Raw genomic sequence first — 22,544 nt, 5'->3', positions numbered from 1 at the left:
TTGTCTTTTTTTATGGCTGAGTAGTATTCCATTGTATATATACCACATCTTTATGCAATCATCAGTCAAGGGACACTTGAGTTGCTTCCACGTCTTGGCTATTGTGAATAATGCTGCAATGAACATAGGGGATGCATAAGCCTTGTTGATTTCAAGTTCTTTGAGTAAATATCCAGTGGTGGGATAGCTGGATCATAGGGTACTTCTATTTTTAATTTTTTGAGGAATCTCCATACTGTTTTCCATGGAGACTGCACCAATTTGCATTCCTACCAGCAGTGAATGAGGATTCCCTTTTCTCCACATCCTCTCCAACATTTGCTATTTTTTGTCTTGGTGATTATAGCCATTCTAATGGGTGTAAGGTAAAGAATTTTTGACAGAATGGAAATATCTAGAGACAGTACAGATGTAATGAAGGGCTTTATTAACCTACAGTCACTTTTCATTGTCTGTCCAACTGTCCCTGATGAAGACTAGGTTTCATTGGCATCTCCTCACCTAGCAGGCAGTGGGTTTTGAGGGTTGACAAGTTGGCTTCAAAAAATAGCTGAACTTCATCTATTATTCCCAGTGGATTTTCTGTAACTTTTCGTGAAGAAAACTTTTTGCTACTAAATTTTCTTAATAATAAAAATAATAAAGTTGAAAACTTTTTCCTGTTGGTATTTTTCTTCCTCTTTTATACTATTACACTATTTTATAACTTTTTAGTGTTTCCAACAGATAAAAATAGCATTTTGTTGTATTTCCTTATAAGTTCTGCTGATTCAGAATTCCACTTTTGATTTTTTGTATTTATACATCACTTACTATCCTCCATTGATCCATCTATTAATTCTCGTACTGGTAACATATCATTTTTATAATTGTAACTTTAAGATATCTGGCAAAGCAAGTGACAAGTGACCTTGTATCATCAGAGTTTAACCAGAGAGGCAGAACCAGTAGGAGATACATATGAAGACATTTACCATAGGAATTGGCTAATATGAGCCGGAGGGCTGGATAGGCAAGTCTGGGATACATAAAGCATGCCATCAGGAGGGGTAGGCTAGAACTCTTGGGCATAGGTGGAAATTGCTGTCCACAGGTGGAATTTCATCTTCATCAGGGAAGAATCAGCCCTTCTCTTAAAGCCTTTCAACTAATTGATTCAGGCCCACTCAAATTATCTAGAATTGCTTATCTAGGATAATCTCCTTTACTAAAAGTCAATTGCTTATGGACTTTAATCTACAAAATTCCTTCACAGCAATACCTAGATTAGCATTTGATTAGTCAAGTTGACATACCAAAACACCATCACATCTCTTGTTACTTTTCTTTTCCAATACTATTTTCTAACTCCTCCCTTACTCCAAATAGATAGCATAGTGGCCGAAATATAATAGTATAGGGTGTTATAAAATTAACTAAACAGTGTTTATTATTGTTAAAAATTGCTATAGTTTTGGTAAATAAGAAACAGAAAATCGTCATTATAATATTCAAGACACTTTAAAGAAATAGAAATTCAGTAACAATTATTACAGTTATTTATAATAAAATTTATATTATTAACATTTATATTATATTTTATTTATAATAAAATTTATAAAATTATTTTGTTACTAAATCAACAGTGAAAGAGTAGGTCTATGTGTCAAACTGTAGGCTGAAGAATTTCAATAGAATTGCCTATTCATTAAGATTCTTCTGGAAAGCTTCTAACGTAGAAACTCTCTCAAGTACAAAACAGTGTGACAAGGTAAAGCACTCTGTACCTAAAGTATACCAGTTAATTAGATATCAGAACAGTCTATTAAATACTGATTTTTAAAGAAAAAAATAGTATTCTCATCAATCTTTCAAAGAAAAGAAGTACTGTTGCATATCCATGAGTGAATTATTGCAACTGCAAACATCATTTAAAATATATATATGTGTATACAAATATATACATGCAAAGATGGTTTAAAATATATATGTGTATATGTATACATAATATATATGCATATATTGTATATATGTATATGGATACACACACATACACACACTCCATTGCTGATTTGTCTTAAATCTTAATAATGAGATTTCAAATCATAAAGTTAATTTTAATGTGGACATGCCATAAGTGTTTAGTTAACAGAATTAAAACTCTGACTTGCGTCAGAGCTACATTTGTTAGGCTGATTTATCTGCCGTCCTAAATTAATGATTATATCTATGCCAAGAGTAATCAGTTGGTGTCTAATGGCAGCAATGACTCTTAGACACTTTTTTTTTTTTTTGCTATATTGTTAGGCCCAGCACAGTGTTTTAGACAGCAAGGAATTATGAAAGTCACAATACCAGCACCTCAATTTTTATTGTCATATATACACTATAGTTCTCATGTTTATGATCATTGTATTTTCTCTACCAGCATTTGTTTCTGAATGCTTCTCCGAAGGCAAAGGATAATGTTCATTAATAATAATAATAATAATAATAATAATTTATCAATAAAGCAACCACTATGTTCTTATTATATGCCAAACAATGTCCTAAGTGATTTCCTTTGTTAATTAATCCTTTAAAAATCTCTATGAGGCAAGTACTATTATTAGTCCTGCTATACAGATGAGGAAACTGAGGCACAGTAAGTTTAAATAACTTGTTGAAGGGCACGTACCTCCATCACGGATAAATGGAGAAGCCCAAAGTCAATACTGGTAATCTGCCTCCAGAGTTGATACTCTTCAACACCATGCTGAACTGCTCTTAAAAGCTAAACAGTAATTTTACAGTAGCAGGTGGAGATCTTTTGTAGGTCAATAAATCATTTCTAATTCTTTTAAAGAAAATACAACGAACAACAATAAAATGAAATAAATCAGAGCAAACTTCATGTAGAAAGGGTATATGTTATTTTCTTTCAGCTGTATGTGTGTAAATGTATTATTATATATACACATTCCTTCTTTCCTTGACTCGCCCAGAGCAGCTAGAGTAGTCTTGTTAAAAAGTAACTCATCACATCCATTAGGATAGCTACTATTAAAAAAACAAAATCAGAAAGCCAGAAAATAACAAGAGTTGGTGATGATGTGGAGCAATTGGAACCCTCGTGCACTGCTGGTTGGAATGTAAAATGGTGCAGCCATTTGGAAAGTAGTATGGCAGTTCCTCAAAAGAATTAAAAATAGAATTATCATATTACCCAGAAATTCCATTTCTGAGTATATATCCAAAATAATTGAAAGCTGAGTCTCAAGGAGGTAATCTGTACTCCCATGTTCATAGAATCATTATTCACATGAGCCAAAAGGTGGAAGCTTCCCAAATGTCTATTGATGGATGAATGGATAAACAAAATGTGGAATAAACAAAACATGAAAGAAGCCAATCACAAATAGACAAATGTATGTGTATGATTCCACTCATATTGTTACCGAGCAAGGGGCTTGTTCTGCTTGCTGACAGATGAGCCAAGAAGTTAGGAGGCAAGTCGGCGGAATAGAGCTGGTTTATTCGTGTTTGCTAGCAAAGACAGAAGACGGAGGACTAATGTCCTCAAAGCCCATCTTCCCAGAACAAAAATCACAGAGCAGTTATATAGGTGAGCGGAGGTGCAGTCTTGCACAAAGTTATTCTGGGAACGCAGTTCCTCCAGACATCTGTCTCCATGTGGCTGACCACAGTTCCTGATAATGTCTCAACTTTCTTCCCTCTTGATTGCTGTCCTGTTTCCAAAAGACTGATCATGAGTCAGCAACCCGAACATTTGACTTTATCTAGAATAGGAGACAATAGACAAAAGGTTAATAATTCTTTTAGCCGAGTAAAGGTTCCTGCCTACCTGGGTGACACCAACCATATGAGGTATCTAGAGGACTAATACTCAAAGAAACAGAAAGTAGAATGGGGGTTACCAGGGGCTGAGGAAGGAGGAGAGAATGGGGAGTTATTGTTTAATGGATACAGTGGCTTTCACAGAGCAAAAGTTTTAATTCTGATGAACTCCAATTTATTTATTTGTTTTTAGATAAATCATTTGATGTTATTCCTAAGAACTCTTTGCCTAAACCAAAGTCAGAAAATTATTTTCTTTATGCTACATAATAGAATTTTTATAGTTTTAAAATTTACATTTAGGACTATGAACCATTTTAATTAACTTCACCATAAAGTGTGAATTGTAGGTCAAGGTCTATTTTTATTTTTTTATTTTTTTGCATAAGGATATTCAATTGTTCCAGCTCCGTGTGTTGAAATAACTACATTTTCTCCAATGAATTGCCACTTTAAATTTTTTAAAATAACATTTGATAATTACCATGTGTCTATTTCTGAACTCCATCTTCTGTTTCAAAATCTGTGTGTCTATTGTCCCTTGGCCAAAACCACACTTTCTTGATTACTACAGCTTTATAGTATACCATACTACCGTAAGGCATATTATGTCTTAAACTTGGATTATTTCTTTTTTTGTGTGTGTGTGAGGATGGTCAGCCCTGAGCTAACATCCATGCTAATCCTCCTCTTTTTGCTGAGGAAGACCGGCTCTGAGCTAACATCTATTGCCAATCCTCCTCCTTTTTTTTTTCTTCCCCCCAAAGCCCCAGTAGATAGTTGTATATCATAGTTGCACGTCCTTCTAGTTGCTGTATGTGAGACGCGGTCTCAGCATGGCCGGAAAAGTGATGCGTCGATTCGCGCCCGGGATCCGAACCCGGGCGGCCAGCAGCGGAGCGCGCACACTTAACCGCCAAGCCACGGGGCTGGCCCGGATTATTTCAACTTTCTTTTTTGACATTTTTTTTAGCTATTCTAGTTTCTTTGCTCTTCCACAGAAATTATAAATCAGCTTGTCTGTACATAAAAAAACCTTTGCTTGTATTTTGATGGTAAAGTGGTAAATCTATAGATAAATTTGGGAAGAATTCATACTTTGACTATGTAAGGTATTCCAATCCATGGACATAATAAGTCTTTCCATTTCTTCAGGCTTTCCTTAATTTCTTTCATCAGGGTTTTGTAGTTTTCAGCATAGCGATCCTGTACATATTTGTTCAATTTATACCTAAGTAATTCATTTTTTGGAGCTAATATAAATTGCTTAATTTAAAATTATTGATATATTTGGGTTTAAATATACCATTTTGCTACTTTGTAATTTTTTTCTATTTTTTTAATGAGTCCTTGGTTTCTATTATTTTTTTTCTGCTTTTCCTGCCTCTTTTAGATTGAGGATTTTTTTTTTTTCATGATTTCATTTTTGTCACTACAGTGGCTTATTAGTTATTCATTTAAATTTTTTAGTTGTTCTACGTTTTACATTATATGTCTTTAATTTGTTACAATATACTTCAAGTGATTCTATGCCATTAACATGCAGTGTAATATCTTACCCCAATATGCTTTTGTCTCTATCCTCCCATCTTTTATGGTATTTTTATTGTAGATTCTACTTCTATATATGTACACTCAAATAATATATTGTTATTAAATTTTAAGCAGTCAGTCTCAAAAGAAATTGAAAAATTTCACATTTAACCATGATTTTAGCATTATTCCATACTTTACCACTTTGTTTCCATCTGCTATTATTTTTCTTTATAAAAACTTACTTTAACACTTATTTTTGTGGAAGTTTCCTAGTGATGAATTCTCTGCCTTTTTTTTTTTTTCTTCGTGAGGTAGATTGGTGCTGAGCTAACATCTGTTGCCAATCCTCCACTTTTTGCTGAGGAAGACTGGCCCTGGGCTAACCTCTCTGCCCATCTTCCTCTACTTTATATGTGGGACACCTGCCACTGCATAGCTTCAAGAGCAGTGCGTAGGTCTGTGCCTGGAATCTGAACCTGCGAACCCTGGGCAGCTGAAGTGGAGCGCATGAACTTAACCACTATGCCACCGTGCTGGCCCCCACTAAGCTTTATTTTTATTTCCATATCTTCAAGTTCACTGAATTTTCTTTTATTTTGTCTCATCTGCTATTTTTCTCATCCATTGAATTTTTCATTACATTTAATTTTTATCCTCTATCATTTTATCTTCTGTTTCCTTCTTCACTATGTACATGTTTTCTTTTAAACACTTGAACATATTTATAATAGCTGTTTTAACATTTTGTTCACTAATCCCATCATCTGTCTCATTTATGCATTATTTTTAATTTATTTGTTTCCTGAACATTGTTACATTTTTTGCTTCTTGATCTGTCTAATAATTTTTGAGGAGATGCTACACATTGTAATTTCTAGATCTTTGGCATTTTTATGAGGATTTTATTGTCTTCCTTCAAAAAGTGTTGGTTTTTATTCCACTAGTTAGTTGAATTGCTTTTATTTTTTTTTCCTTCTGAGGCTGTTTAAAAATATTCATTAGTGTGGATCTAGAATAGCCTTTATTCTAGAGATAGTTTTAGTCACTACTAAGGTGTAGCCCTTCTAGTGTCTCTACTGCATGCCTAAAGTGAATGTTGAGGACTCTCTCTTCTAGCTGGTAGGAATTAAAAACAATTCATAGTCCTGTTTAAGATTTAGAAACTGTTCAGATCACATATCCTGGAGTTGCCTGATCTCCTGGAGTTTCACCCAATGTATGCACATCTTCCTAGTTATCAAATATGCAAGAGGCCCTTATGTAGACTTTATTCTGCGTAGATCCTTCCTCTCTGGAGCTTTGTCCTGCAATTTCCAGCAGCCTTGGACTTTCTGAGTACCGATATGTCCCTCCTCAACTCAATGAGTCCATCATATTCCACCTATCATTCTCTTCCATGCTCCGTAGTCCTAATTGGGACTTCAGGCAAAAAATGGGCAATTTTAGGTTCATTTCATTTTTTTCTCTTCTCTCAGATATCACAGTACTTTGCTGCTTGTTGCCCAGTGTCTGAAAAGAGTTGTTTCAAACATTTTCTCCATTTTTCTAGTTATCTAAGGTATTAAAGTAAATCTATCTCTGTTGATTCATCAATGTCAAAAAAAGATTCTAAAATTGTATTTCTTTTCAGAAAACATGTTTTCAAAATTTTTTTATATTCTGGAGTCCCTTTTAGGTTATATTTTCAAATTTGGTGTACAAATTTATTCATGTCTGCCTCTTGAGTATTTCAGTACCAGTATTTGAAAGACAAGATTTTAAAAGATTTAGTTTTACAATTTCTATTCTAATTGCTTTAGTGTTCAATTTGATTTTAAGATGTGGTTCAGTTTTCTATGTATTTTATACATAGAATTAATAATTTGATAAGGGAAATTATTGCTTTGGGCTTATGAAAGCAGTATAATGTAGTAGTTAACTGAGTTTGAATCTTTATTGATGTGACTGGAATCTGGCTCTTTCACTTAGTAATTGGAAAATTATATGAATTGTTCAAACTCTCTATCCCTTATATTGCTTATTTCTAAAATGAGGATAATAAAAGTACTTGCTTCATAGTGTTTTAATTATTCAATTAAATAATATAATTGCTGCACTTAGCATAGTGTTTTATAAATAGTCAGTAGGGATGTCCTGTTGTACAATCTCAGAGATATCATTCACACTGTATGTTACTTTTCAGCATTCAATTAATGTTAGCATTTATTATTTTTATCATTTTTCTTATTAACATTGCTTTTGGGGAACATATCTCTGTACAAAATAAAAACTATATTTAAATTTGACTTCAGGCCATATCAAATATTTACTTACCTCTGCCAACTACTTGTACATTTCTTTTGATTTACTTTTAATATTAAAATATTTTTTTATCCTAAAACTTGTCTCTATTTCATCATATAAGTTTTATCATTTTCAAGAATTGGCAATATTAGCACAGTTTTCCTTCATTTTGAGCATTATATCTTCCCACAAAGTTATATGAAAATCAAATGTTTGAAAATAACCCTTGAAAAGCTTACTAGTTAAAAAAAAACATAAAGCAATTATTCAGACAATCAAGTAAAATTTTTCCATAACTTACATTGATGCCTACTTAGAATTCTTCTATTTTTCTCCCTGATTGATATTACAGCAATCACAAAGACAAAGACTGATTACTTACAAGGGAAAGGCAATGAAATATATAATACATTTATCGGTCACAGCACTGGAAGCCAGAACAAAATGTAATACACGTTTAAGAAAAAAAAATCAAAATGAAACTATAAAACCAATGAGAAGGAATGTTACAAGAAGAGTGTGACCACTAGTTAGAACTGACCATTGCATGTGACAATGTAGAGTCATGGGTGACTCTGATAAGCAATTTTTTTTTTTTTTTGTGAGGAAGATCAGCCCTGAGCTAACATCCATGCTAATCCTCCTCTTTTTGCTGAGGAAGACCAGCTCTGAGCCAACATCTATTGATAAGCAATTTTGAAAGAGTGATCAAAAAAATATTACTTGCTTCTTTTCAAATAGAATTAGAAAAGAGAAATTGGATGTAAACATATAAAACATTTTCATAGTATTTTACTTTAAGAGATAAAGAAATATGGATTTTAGCTAGAGTGGAAAGTGGAGTTAAGAAAGGTGTGTGTGTGTGTTTTCCTGATAAGAGAAAGAACAGCATATCTGTATCTTAATAGTGTTATCCAGTAAAGAGAGAAAAATTGATGTTACAGGATAGTCAGTAAAAAATATACTGGAGAAATGTCGTTGATGTTGTTTGCGTAAAGCTGTTGGTATAGATTGTGGAAATTTTCTTCTGGTTAGTTCATATTTCTCAGTGAAATAGGAAGAAAGGTCATCGGCTGTGGATGAGAACGGGGAAGAGGTGTTGGGTTTAATGAGAGAAAAGAAAGTAAGAAAAAGTTATCAGTTAGAGTGGAAGAAATAATGGCCCAGGAAAATATAATAGGCTCATAGAGGGTAGCTTAGAGGCTCACTTAAGGTTAGTAATGATGAATTTAAAGTGAAACTAGGCAGGTTAATTGAGTGTTTTCTCCTGCCATATTCCTCCACATGGAGTGGGCCACAGATGTTCAGCTGTGTGGAGTTTATAAAGAGACAGCTTTAATCAGAGATGCATTTTTACCAACTAAGTGCAAAAATGAGTAAATCAGTTTGAGGATACATGAAAGAGAGTGACTATCGTGACTGACTATGGAGTTTATGCTAAGAAAGAAGACAAGAGCGTACATTGGAGGTGTGAGAAGTAGTGAAAATGTGGTAGGGTCAATGCATTGAAGGTAATTGTGAGATTATTGCAGTCCTATGGATGGGTTGCACATATGTGTAATGACAAGGTCAAAGGTATAACCATAGGAGTGAATGACTAAGGCGAAATGGAGGAGATGATCATTGGAGCAGACATGGGGCTGAAGGTCAAGAGTACTGGAAGGAATCAGAAAAATAGATAGTGAAATCATTTTAAGAACTATGACAATAGTTGTGCTGGAAAGTGTGATAGTGATACAATAGTTAAACATTTTCAAGGAGCAAAGTAGGGAGGTAGATGGTGTAGTCTAGTGACATGAGCTACAAAGATTAGTGTTTTTATAGCAGTGAAAGAAAAAAGGGACAGTAAGAGGCAATGAGTAGCAAAGAGGACATTAACCTCACCTCCAGACCCCGTCTCCAGGCATGAGGTGTAGGGGAATTTGGGAAAGAAAAGAGCCACCAGTTGAGATCAACATGAAGACTGAATGTTCATTTAAACACACACACACACACACACACACACACACACACACGAAAATCTGACCATGTTCTTAGCCACAAAAAGTCTCAATAAATCCCAACAAACTCAAAATATATAAGCCTGACAATGCAATAAAAATGGAAAATAATATAATCGAAGTTAGCCTCAAGTTTCCCACATATTTAGAAATTAGAAATCACATTTTAAATTGAGGGTTATAAAAGAAATTATTATAATTATGTAATATACAGACCTGAAATAAATCAAACTATCATATATAAAAGCAAGTGATAATGGAACAAAAAATATACTTAGAAGAAAATATATACCTGTAAATGTGTATATTAAGAAAGAGTAATAAATAACATTACTTTCTAAAAATGTAAGTGCCCTGTTGGCCCTTTATACTTCTTACAAAACCTCACATTATAGATATTCATCCCATTTCATAAAAAAGCCTGAGGCTCAGAGAGACTTAGTAACTCAGTTACAAAGCTACCTAGAGGCAAAGACTGGATTTGATTTTATATATATCTTATATCTGCCATTCATACTGCAGGCGATATTGTAACCCTGTGCTGAATTAACCTACTAATACTTCTTTCTACCAAACAGTAGTTTTTCTTTTCCTCTGAGAATGACATGATCTTGACCCTAAAATCCAGCCAGAGGATGGGTCTCTGCCCCAGTATTCAGACATGAATTCTAATGGCTTACGAATATATGTGTCTATATGTTTAGATCTGATTGTAGTTCTTTCCTTCCTTCTTCCTGCCCAAAACTGTTCCGTGATGGGAAATGGATGACTCCAATCTAATTGGATATCTTTGCTTGCTTACAGCCAAAAAGACTACGTAATGCCTGAAAATTTTTCAGAGAAAATGTCAGGACTCTCTCTGTTTCTGACCATACTGAAGTGTCATTGCCTGCAAATTCAAATTTTTTGGTCTCCTGTTGACTAGACTACTACAAAATGTGGATTAATTTACCACTTTCGTATCTAAAGTGTATTGTTGCTTCTCTAGTTATCTTGTTCCCTGCAGAGTGCTCTGGATTTCATGATGTATTTTGTTTTCAGAGAAAAAAAATTTTCATGGTTTAAAATCATTACTTGGTAAGAAAGAACTTGAGGCTTGTTCTATTAAACGGTAAATGCACTTGGCTCAGAAAACTTAATTTTCTCTTTGCTTATTTTTCCTTCTCTACAAAACTCTAATTGTGCTTAGAAAATATGTTCCTTTCCAACCACCTTATTTTTCTTTCTTCTTGTAGTTGAACTCAATGAATAAGAAGTAAAAACAAAACAAAAGCAATAAGAACAAAGTCATTTAAATAAAAAAGAAAAGGGCAAGTTTATAATTTGCTTATCAAAAATTTAAAGGCTTCAAAATGGGGCTGTTCTTTTCCTAGATGTATCTGAATTGACATTAGCACTTAAACAATGTCAAGTAAAACAATGTATTTGCATTATTACATTTCTATTTAGGCAGCGATTGAATATAAACCTTAAGTACCTAAGTCATGGTATTTCAAAAATTTCCAGTTCCCAAATATTTGGAATATTTCAGACCAAGTGAATTTCCCTGTTGTATCTCTCTCAGGAAACGTGTTACTACGTATCTTTTCTCTTTACTTAATGTTTTTTCTTCCATTGATCATCTATAAAAACTTCCATAAGAGATTAAAAAACTACATCTAATAGTGAAAAAATTACATCAAGAGATGTTGGATGACATTTTAGTGTTATATATTTTTTGTAGTTCTTTTGAAATGCATTGTTTTCCCTTAGTGCCTTTCAGCAAAAGGCTCAAACACAAAAATATCCTTGCTTACTTATGTATTCTGATTAACAAAGAGATTCAGCTGCTTGAAAGCTACGTTCCTTCATCTGAAAAACGTATATGTTCTTGGGAGGTAAACCTATTGAAGAAAGCAAATGAAATATTAGAAGATGGCTAATGAACAAAGAATTAAAACAAAGACAACTGGATGTTCTTAAGAACTATTTTGTCAGGATAATGTCACCCAATAACAGATGAATCTTTTTGGAAAACTTTTGGTAAGTGGGTCAAAATCAGCATATCTTTTCCTTCTAAATAGGCTAATGAGTAAAACCTAGGAACTCCTTGGTGTTGGCTTTCTGTTTTCTGCGTGAATTGCACACTGACTGTAATCCTTTTGTTATGACAACGCATTATCAAAGTCGCAACACAATTGGGAGTATTTTCTTGCCTTGTGCGAGGAATATTCTTGTCTTTTCTTATTTCTTAAGGGTATATCTTGATTTTATGAATCATACCAATCAATGTGACTTCATTATGTCATCAGTTACTCTATACAACAATTCATTATTATTCCCATGCTTTTTAATCAAACCAAAAATAGTTGCAATAGTACCAGTTCTGGCAAAACTGGTACCTTTGCATGTTAGCAGCTGCTCTGTAAAAAAGGATTAAAAGGTCAAATGTTTTTTAACTTTAAAGCAAATGCAAATTAACTGAACAGTGCGGTAATCACTTTGTAATGCATACATATATCAAATCATTATGTTTTGCACCTAAAAGTAATACGATGTTATATGTCAATTATATTTCAATAAAAAAAGGTCAAATGCATTTTAAAAATTATGGGATGGAAAGAGTTAAAGAAGCTCCTTTATGGAATGATTAATCAGTACCTGCAACATATAGGGCTCATAATGAATAAGAGGTGGATATTTCATTTGCATTTCCGTATGTATCTGATCATGTACTTTTGTGTTGTTTTTCTCCAGAATATCTTTCAAGACCAGTATTCTAAGGATGCTGGTTTTGGAAATACTGGTTATAAACATTATGAGTTCTCTTTTAGTCATTTAGAAGCTTTTGTGCTTATTATCTAATTTTTTAACTATTTAATTTACTTTAAATGGGTAAAAATGCCTATGTAATAGACTTTAAAAGTTTTGAAAAAGTAGCTAGTTAGCAATAAGTCTCTTTCTACATATGAACACAAGTCCTCCAAGCTCCCTCCCTAGAGTCAACCACTAATGCACTTTTTTGGGGATCATTCTAGAAATATATAGAATTTATTCTTTCAATAGCATACTTCTTTGTGGGTTACTTTTTCACTTAATAAAATAACTTGATGATCATTTTATATTGGTTCAAATAGTGACTGTTTACTTTCTTAGATATGCATGTGATCTAAAATAAGTATGTACCATATTTTATTTATCCAGTCTCTATTGATTGTTTGCTTCAAATCATTTTTTATTACAAAGAATGCTGCCAATGATATACACATGAGTAAATACAAACATTTTTACATATGTGGACTCTGTAACTATGTCTGAAGTATTACTGATTGTGTTCTAGAAGGGTGAGTGGGTAAGAATAAGATAAATCAGAAATTTGAGGCAATGTAATTAGTGATTTGGGGTATATGTGCGTGTTTGTGTGCATACCATACATATATATTTATATATATGTATACATACACATATGTGTATGTGTGTAATCAGAAAATTATATATATGTATATAATATAATCTGTACATTATATACATACACATATAAGTATATTATATATATACAATTAGTGTATATAGTAAGTATATTTTATACTTAGAAAATGCATGTATGCATATAATATAATCAGTGTATTATATACATATATAACATAACATGAACACATATGTATATAATATAATCAGAAATATATAAATTAATATGTGTGTATATACGCATACATAATAAATACATATGGATGCATGTATCCATATATATGGAGAGAGAGAGAAAGATTGAGGGAGAGAGACTTAAAATTTTCAGAGTGTAAATTTTGGCATTTATAAAATATTTTATAACACTAAAACATAGTTAAATAAAAAGCAATGATTTACATGGAACTTGCCCAAATACTTGGTTTGGTAGGCCATGACTACACAATAATTGGGCGACATATTAGCACTGGTGTCTAATTCTCATCCTAATTCTTTTTTTTTAATTTATTTTTTATTTTATTTTATTTTTTTTGGTGAGGAAGATTGGCCCTGAGCTAACATCTGTTGCCAATCCTCCTCTTTTTGCTTGAAGAAGATTTTCTCTGAGCTAACATCTGTGCCAATCTTCCTCTTTTTTGTATATGGGACGCCTCCCAGCATAGCTTAATGAGCGGTATGTATGTCCGTGCCCAGGATCTGAACCTGTGAACCCCAGGCCACCGAAGTGGAGCGCACGAACTTAACCACTATGCCACCAGGCCAGACTCTAATTCTTATCGTATATTGTAGGATTATGGTAAATTTTCTGAAAGTCAATTTATTCATTTGCAATATAGAAAATTATTTGGCCCTTCCCAAGAAATATTAAGAAAATCAAATGAAGCGAGATTGGAGAAAACATTTCTAGAACACTGTTTTCAAATGTGTTGTCTCAGACCATTTGTATCAGAATCATCTTAAACTACTTATTAATAATCTTTAAACCGGAATAAAAAAGAAGTGGCGGGGCCAGCCCGGTGGCGCAAGCGGTTAAGTGCGCACATTCCGCTGCGGCGGCCCGGAGTTCGCCGGTTCGGATCCCGGGTGCGCACCGACGCACCACTTGTTAAGCCATGCTGTGGCGGTGTCCCATATAAAGTAGAGGAAGATGGGCATGGATGTTAGCCCAGGGCCAGTCTTCCTCAGCAAAAAGAGGAGGATTGGCATTGGATGTCAGCTCAGGGCTGGTCCTCCTCACAAAAAAAAAAAAAAAAAAAAAAAGTGGCTTTCCTTGGATGAGTTTTCCCTTATCTTGCGTTTGTTAAAATATTGCATTGTCATAGACCTTTTTCTTTTTGTCCTAAATATGTGAGGTAGGAAATCCAGATAACTTATTTTACTTAAAGTTACCCAATTTTCTTGGGTATATTTGAAAGACATTCAATAGTGAAGTGGGATTGAGGGAGTTTCCAATGTTAGTGCATTATTGGTGTTTTGTTCAATCTTACACGTTCTTACATGAGTAAGAAGATCCATCCATCATCTAAACTTCTCTTCAGGCCTGAATGTTGCATTGTGAAATAGGCATTTGATATTACAATTCTAGGACCACTGTTGATAGCCTTCTTCAGCATGTCATGCGGCATCCACAAGAAAAAGACAGACTGCATAAGCCTCTGCACATCGTGGTCATTTATATAGAAGACAAATGTAAGGCTCATGTTTATCATCACAAGGCTCATGTTTAACATCACGTCATGTTTACCTACTGCCCCTGGAAAGATTCTGTCTGTACTCCATGTGACTTTACTTAATGTCAAAGACTAAATCTTGGGTGAGGGCCCTCACCCAGCAACTAAAAACCCTCTGGCTAATAGTCAGCAGAAGACCTGATGCCTCTTCCGACCAGTGTGTCAGTGATAGTTAAAGACATGTGTCCTGGAAACAGAATGCCTGGGTCTGAATCCCAGCATCTCTATCATGAGCTGTGCAACCTTGGACGATGCACTTAGTTTTTTTGAGGCTTTAATCTTCTAATCTGTAAATGGGTGTGAGAAGTACATGTATCTCCTAGGCCAATTGTGAAGGTCAAATGAATTAATCCATAAAACACCCAAAAGATTGACTGGCATATAGTTAATGCAAAAAAATTCAGTATTATAATTAAATTGATAATGAAATGTGTTATAATTAAATAGACATAAAAGGCTTAATGTAGCCAGCAGAAACGCAGAAACTATTTGCATGTTGAAACAAACAGGAAAGAATAAATTCTGAAGGAATAGGAAAGTACCTACACAGATATTTTAGCAAGAAATGATGAAAATTAGGATGAAGAATTTAAATAAGTCAAAGTGAAGTGAAATACAACTAAAAGAAAAGGAAACATTGATCTTGAAAATGAATGTTATCTGACTGCTTGCCAAGACATCTTGTGAATTCCAATATAATATAGCTTTTCATGTAGCAAATACTGCAAAATATGACATTGTAATTACATATATACATGTAAGATATGTATAATTTATATGTAGATAGGACCTACTTATCCAAATGAAGATATGCTCTAATATTTTCTAATAAAGAATAATTATGAGGTACTATTTTATAACATTGAATATAATAACTATTTCTAGTGTAAATTACAATGTGTGCCTGACTCTTATTACTGGGCTTTACATTTTTTCAACATCAGAGAAATCATTACTTACATATTAAGAGCAATATTTTAACATAACTATTTTCTTCTGAGCCTGACATTTCTCACTCTGAAACTTGTGAAAATAAGGATTTGACATTGACAAATGTCAATATGATTTGAATTCATATTATTTATGACCCTCTTTCAGATCATTATCTATTTGCTAGCTCTGCTCTTCAGTGGAGATAAAATTATCAGCATTTCCCTGGGGTAGTCTGCATTTCATCTGCATTTACCTACGCCTTGAGTGGTTCATTGCACAGCCTGAATTGGCTTCCTAAATGTGTCAGTAAACATAAAAGAGAAATGTTCTATTGTATTCTTTTGATCTTTTGGAAGCTTTCCCTTACATTTTTCCTTTTTTTTCTTTTTGGCAGTGGATACAAAGTTGTAAGGAAAACACAAAAATAATTCCATTTTGTTTTTGAGATGAAAAAGACAACAATTTTGAAAATTCTTGAAAAAATTCTGGAATTGATTTCCCTTGAATTTGCCTGTGATTATCTTTAGAAACTGTTTTAGATTAGCTTTAGAAAGCTTTAGAAAGAGGAAAAACAAAACAAAAACCATCACCAAATAGAAAATCTTCTTTTTGCTTTCAACTCTTTCAAATTTATATCTAAAGTACCAAAATGAATCACGTTTATGGTTTTTTCTCAAATAGCTAAAAGGAACTTGAAATTTATTATTAATTTTATGTTTTCTTGAAAGCCAATTGCTGTTTCATGGCTATTACATCTTGAAAAAAAAAATCTAAGGAAAATAAAATTTTTATCTCTTTTGACATTTTAAACTTCTAGAGATATCTTTAATAAAACATCAAGGAGAGTATTTATCAAAAAACTAATAGGTAAGCGTGTTTTCAAAACTTAATAAATGTCATTGCATAATATTAATTATTAATTTATATTTGAAATTGAAAATAAATGATAATTACTATAGATCTATGTTACTACCTAATTAGTACTTGTAAATAATTAATTGCATCATTCATTTATCTGTAGTATACCCAATACAATATACCCTCCACAATTTTTTCATAATTTTAAAGTAGTTTCTGTAAATATTAGTATTAAGATATTGCATATTCGTAGTTTCTTAAGATATACATTAAAATGCATTTCAGAAAAAAACTTTCAATCTAAAGTAAAAATATTTTCCAAATGCAATGGCAATTATTTAGAGTAAACTTGAACTCTATTTTTATTAGGGAAATTATCAGACTTAAGAGATATATATAGTAAAAGCTTCCAGTTATGATAATGTTTTTTGAATTCAGAGGAAAAGAATCTCCATCCTCAACCAGTGCTGCTCTTTCCATGTGCAGGGCCCTGGGCAAATATTTCGTGGGGAGAGGCTTCTCTACATAAACAATTTGATTCAAAAACTCAAATTGTAAAATTCATGGCTCCATGTAGGATTCAGTGGTTTATCCCTGAAGATTAGAAAAATGGGGAAAGAAGAGTTCCTCACCTAATTGTTTATTTTTCAGTGAGTGCACATGAAGATTTTTCATAGTCTCTAGATACCACCTCTTCATGTTCATTTCCAGGAACCTATTCTTCCTTCTTTATTTAAAATGCACCATTCTTGCCTAGTTTAATATCTTTCACCATGAATAAAATGTAATGAACTGGCAATGTCATGGCTTTTTGGAACCTGTTTGTATTTAAAACAGCATAGATGTTATTGCCTCTGCAGCTCCCTTATACCACTTATTTAGTGCTGGGTACTTGGTTACTCAAGACACTGCATCATGCACAGGAAGCCTGTGAGTGCTGGCTTCTAATGACTCTCAAAGGCTGATACTGTGCTTCAATGATGATCATCAAAAATGCAAGTCTCAACTAAAGTATGGAGAAAAAAATGTGAATGAAAATTCATTTTCTGGTCAGGGTAAATTTATCATTCACAATTGTATAGCATAAACATAGATCAAAACATCTTCCAATCTCATTTTACCCTGAACTCTTTAGGTATTACCATTGCATTTCCAGGATGCAGTCTCTTTCAATGTTGACCTTACTCCTGCCTTCCACATGTCACCACCAGTTGGGTGGATAGACAAGAGATCCATGGTCAGAGCAAGAAGATCAGTCCCATTCATGCATGAAATGTTTGTTCCTCCTTAGGCATTGCTTAAGACTGACCTGGGAGAGCACAGCATCAACCATGCCCACCAGAAAGAAGAAAGGACGCTGATTAGAAGAACTATTAGTGTTGTAGGGAAGGGCCCTGAAAGCCCTTGAAAGAGATAAGCTTAACCACCACTAGAGGTCATCCTGGCAAATGTGTGGAGCTTGCAGAAGGAATGGGGTAGTCACTTCAGGTGCCAGTGAGGGTTGATGTACAAAATAAAGGATACTTGTTGCCACCTCATTGCCCTCAGGTTCTACAGACCAAAGGCACCATTATAGTCAAACTCAGTTGAGCAGGAGCTGACTCAGGTCCACACAGGAGGCTCCAGTCCAAGGTTGGCAATGGGTTGCTGGTGCAGACACCCGAATTCATCCTGTGTCCAATGTGAAGATGTGAGCATCATTCAGGTGTCCTAATCTCCCACTCAAGAGAAAGAAATACCAAACCAACTAGCAGAAGTGGTCCACTATCCAACTGCCCTCCTGGAACCAGGGCCAGCAAAAGGGACCCAAAACAGCCCCATAGGCACAAGGCCTGGAGCTTCTTGGGGCAAACTGTCAACCTGTATATGTGGGTAGAGATTTGGAGAGCTTCACAAAGGGGAGAAGTGAACACCTGTACTACAAGACTCCCTGTGTGGGATGGTGTTTCAATGCCCAGACAGTACTGCCCAGATGATACTGCAGTCCTGGCTGAACTTCGGCACTAGAATGGGGGACTTAGAATATATATATATATGTTTTTTTTTTTTGCTGAGGAAGATTTGCCCTGAGCTAATATCTGTGCCAATCTTCCTCTATTGTGTGTGTGGGTTACTATCACAGCATGGCCACTGATGAGTGGTATAGGTCCACACCTGGGAACCAGACCCAGGCCACTGAAGCAGAGCATGACAAACTTAACCACTAGGCCACAGGGCCAGCCCGAGACTTAGAATATTTTAGTAAGATACTCCAAAATGTTGGGCTCCCTCAGGCGTGAGCCTAAGAGAGAGAGTCTACTTGTCTGAGTCTAGGGTAGTATTGTCCTCAACAGTACAACTAAAGAAATGGAAAGAAGGAAGGAAGGAAGGAAGGAAGGAAGGAAGGAAGGAAGGAAGGAAGGAAGGAAGGAGGGAAGGAAAGAAGGAAGGGAGGGAGGAAGGAAAGTTGCCTTAGTTGTTATATGATAAATAATACTTGAGGAAAAAATTACATGGCATGTCTATAGATATTTCCTAGATGATTTCTTCTCAATTTTTAGCTTCTGCTGAGATGGATGAGGGACAATGATCTTAAGATTCCTAGATGCTCTCTGGTCCAATTGAGGAAAATGGTAAGTCACATTCTTAATCTTCTCAAAAATTTTGTGTGACTGAATAATCTTTTGTTATTCTGCTGTGTTAGCAAAAAGTTGTAGAACCACACCCTCAGATATTTCTCTTGGCCACTTTTTTGAAACAATTTCTTAATTTTACAATTTTTTGCCATCCGGATAGACTAAGAATACCCAGATCATCTTGTCCTGATTCCTGTTTGTTTAACAGTGTTTCCCTCAATTTCTCTCTCTCCTCCTGCATTTTTCTACAAGCAGCAAGAAGAAACCAGGCTGCGCTTTTAACACTTCTCTGAGAAATCTCAGTTAAGCATTCAGGTTTATTATTTTCAAGTACAACTTTCCACATAACTGCAGGATAAAATTCTGCTAAGGTTTCTGCCACTATCTAACAAGAATCCCCCTTATAATACGTGTCTCCCTTCCTTCTGAGCTCTCAGCAGCAACACTTTTAAAGTTAATATCCCCATTAACTGTCCCAATGATTAGGTATTCTCTAAGGTGATTTAGGTTTTCCCTAAGGCGATTTAAGATTTCTCTACCATGCTGTCTCATTCCTTTCCAAGTCCTGACTAGCAGAGTCACAAACTCCATATTTCTACTAGTATGCTGTTCAAGATAATCTAAGTTTTTGCTATGAAGCTCCTCAAATTCTTCCAGCCTCTGTCCACTGCCCAATTCCAAAGCCACTTCTACGTTTTTTAGATATTTTTATACAGCATTCCCCTTGTAAGTTATCTAATGTGTGTAAAAATTGCCCTGAACGTAGTTCCTTAAAAGAACACATTTATTGCCTCACAGTTCTGTAGGTCAGTAATCTGGTTGAGCTCTTATCAAGGAGGCTGAGGAAAGAATCTACTTCCAAGCTCTTTCAGTTTGCTGGCCAAGTCTAGCTCCTTGCAGTTACAGAACAAAATCTCTCTGTCCTCATTCACTGTCAGCTGAGGGGCACCCTGAGATCCTACTGGCATGTCTCTGCTCCTTCCATGTGGTCCCCTACATCTTGGAGCTGGAGATGGCATGTCTCTGACTTCCGTTTCTGCCATATCTCTCTTGTCTTCTCCTTCACCACATCTCTCTGATTTCAGATAAAACTCTCTGCTTGTCAGAGCTCATGTGATTGGATTGCGCCTACCCGATAATCCAGGTCTATAATTTTAATCTGCAAAGTCTCTTTTGCCCTGTAATATAACATATTAACAGGTTCTAGAAATTATGACATGGATATCTTCGGGGGGGCCATTCTGCTTACCACACAGATCATTTTATGAAGTTAATGAAATCTGGATTCCAAAATCAGGAAAACAGTACAAGAAAAAGAGATAATGTACTCATGTCATTTATAAAGGATGATGCAAAAAATATAAATAAAATAATAGCTAATCAGATCAAACAAGTATAAACACCATATGTCATAATAAGGAGAAATTTATTCCCAGAATTCATTAATAATCCAATATCAAGTAACTTATCTTTGCACTATACCAAATTACTAAACTAAAGGGAGAACATGAAATGGCTATCCCAGTATATGCAGAAATATGTATTGGATAAAGTTCAATACCTATTTATGTTTTAAAGATGAAAAACTCCTAGCTACTAGGAATAAAATGGAACTCCTAGAAATTGGTAAGTCTTACACAACAATGTCCTCAAGCAAGCATTATACTTAATCAAAAATATTTAATTTCCTTTCCTTTAAGGTAAAGAAAGCGACAGGGATGTCCACTATCACCATTACTCTTTAACGTAATTTCAGAATTTCTGACTATTTCTTTGAGGAAAGAAAAAAAAAAGAGTTATAAGGATTTGAAAGAAAAAAATGAAAGTGTCAGTCATATACCTCAAAAACTAACCAAGCAATTGACATTCTATTTAAATGATAAGAGAGTTTCACAGTGTCTTCTGATATAAAATCAAACTACAAAAAAATGAAAAGAATGTTTTGGCAACAATAACCAACCATAAAATAAAAAAGTCATATGCCATTCCAACAACAACAAAAACTCTAAGTTCTATGATAATTAATTTAACCAGGAAAATATTAACACTATCTTAATAAAACTTTAAAACTTTGAATAAAAAATTTAGAAGATAGTCTGATGGAATGGAATTCCACTTTTTGGACAATAAGACTTAGTGTTATAAACATACCAAGTATCTTCAAATTAATCTTTAATCTGCAATGTCATAATCTATAAACCAAAACTCCAGTTGGTTTTTTGAGGGACTCAGTAAACCTATAATAAAATGCAACTTGAAAGAATAAAGGTCCACACATAGCTAAGTAAATTTTAGCAACTAGAGATAGGGATAATTTACCTTAGTAGCAACATTTTAGAAAGTCATGGTAATGCAAGCAGAAAGATATTATCACAATACACACACACAAAAAGAAAACTAGACCGATATGCACACGTGAGCGTGTGCAAACTCCCAATCCCATGCTATATAAAAAGATACTATCACAAATTAATTGGAAAGGTTCAGATTGTAAAATTGGGAAACTGGTTCACTTTAAGTAAAAAAGTAAAATGACCTCAACAAAAAGATGGACTCAAAATAGAGGACAGAATTAAATGGGAAAATAATTAAAGTGTAGAGCATAAGAAAAATGTAAGAGACTATCTTTATCTCCTAGGCACAGCAGAGGACTTATAAAACAAAACTTAGAAATCACAAAACGTAAAGTAAAAGATTGATGAATTTGAATACACAACATTACAGATTTCTATTGAATGAAGAATGCCGTGGACAAAGATAGTAGAGACATGACAGACTGGGAGAAGGTGATGGCAATGTCTAGAACCAGCGAAGAATTATTTTCTAGATATACAAGGAACTCCAGCAAAACATCAAGAAAAAGTTAGCAACATCAATAGAAAATAAGACAATCAAAGGCTAACAGATCTAGGAAGAGATGCTCAAACTCATTCGAAATCAGAGATGCAAATTAAAGCAAGGCAAAGCTATCATTTTACATCTATTTGCAGGTAATAAAACTGTGAAAACTTTTCCAATTAACTAATATTCGGAGTTCAACTTCCACATTATTCTTTTGTATTGTTGTTTTCTTACTCCTTTGTCACAGTAAACATAATGACAATTATTATGACTAGTTTTTTAATACCTTTTGTGAATTAATACTTATCCCTTGCCCCTTCCTCCCCTGTAACTTAGAGATATAACTTTCTCATGGAATTGATAAAAGTAATAATGGTCAAACAACTCCTCCAGCTGATAACTGGGTTGGATATACCCTTTGGTGACTATCCTAATTTTCTCTATCACCCTTTTTTTCCCCTGTGCTTCATGCACATTGACACTTT

This window comes from Diceros bicornis, chromosome 39, assembly GCF_020826845.1.
Source record: "Diceros bicornis minor isolate mBicDic1 chromosome 39, mDicBic1.mat.cur, whole genome shotgun sequence".
In the NCBI taxonomy this organism is placed as follows: domain Eukaryota; kingdom Metazoa; phylum Chordata; class Mammalia; order Perissodactyla; family Rhinocerotidae; genus Diceros; species Diceros bicornis.
This window is presented reverse-complemented; position numbering follows the sequence as displayed.